Source organism: Apus apus, chromosome 3 (genome assembly GCF_020740795.1).
Source record: "Apus apus isolate bApuApu2 chromosome 3, bApuApu2.pri.cur, whole genome shotgun sequence".
In the NCBI taxonomy this organism is placed as follows: Eukaryota; Metazoa; Chordata; class Aves; order Apodiformes; family Apodidae; genus Apus; species Apus apus.
This window is the reverse complement of record NC_067284.1, coordinates 78,657,646-78,658,803: the sequence shown is the minus strand read 5'-3', so window position 1 is coordinate 78,658,803 and position 1,158 is coordinate 78,657,646.

The following is a 1,158-nucleotide window of genomic DNA, read 5'->3' as shown; positions in this document are numbered from 1 at the left end:
AGGCCATGGCACAGATCCATCCTGCTCCCTTGGGCAGTGGTAGGTCTGTTCCCTCCAACCACCTGCTCAGTTGGTGCCTGCTCCCAGCTGGGGGGCTGCATGCTGGACAGGAACTGTTTGCATGAAGCCTTTGCTTCAATGGAACGAGCAACTTCACCCTCAGCTGTTAATAGGTTGACATATGGAGGGCTTGTGTTTTTCTGTGTTTTGTTTTGGTTTTTTTTTTGTTTTTTTTGTTTGTTTGTTGTGGTTTTGTTGTTGTTTGTTGTTGTTTTGTTTGAAATCACATCACCTAAATCAAATGGTTAAAAGGATTTTCATGGAATTGAAAATACTTCAGCAATGAGAAATTCCATGTGAAAGGGTAGTATTTTCACATAGCAGGATCGGGGTATAAACTGCTGCATATGACTTGACATTTCGTGCCTGGAGCCATCACCCTGTATGTGTAATGGCATAGCAGTCTGTGGGCATGCTGAATATTACAGTCTTAACACCTTGAAATGAAAATGTTCCCTGAATTTGGGTACTGTATTTACAGAAAAGAAAATACAATTGCCCTGTGGTAAAGTGCTTTACAGTTAGAGTGCTCCAATGCTAACAATGCAAAGAGAGCAAAGGGGAAAATTCTCTGACCCAGATGTGGGTATGTAAACGTATTTTAAACTAAGTATATACATTTATACACAATGCACCCACTGTTTACATTTGTTTCAAAATTCCATACATAATGAAAATTATGCAAACATTTATAAAAATACCTTAGCCTTGGTAAAGTATGTACCACACTTAATATTTCAATAAATACACATGCAGTGCTATTTTGCTAGTGCCAAATGTAACATTTTGAAAAATGACCCTCTGGTAAAACTGGCAGATGGTGAGGGTTGAGTTCAGGTACCTGCCAACAGAAACCTCTGGGAGGATGTCACTGGGCGAAGAGAAACAATATCGGGGTCTCTACCTGGATTAACCACGGAACTTGTAAAAAAAATAACATCTGCTCAGTATTTATGGGCTTCCTAGTCAGTAATCTGCTGGACTGCCAACAGCTATTGTGAGCCCTTTCACGTTCTGGGCAAGGCAGTTTCACTTGTCTAAAAAAAGATGGGCAGGTGCCCTTAAATCTGTCGTCAAACGGCTCTTGGCCCCCGCTGG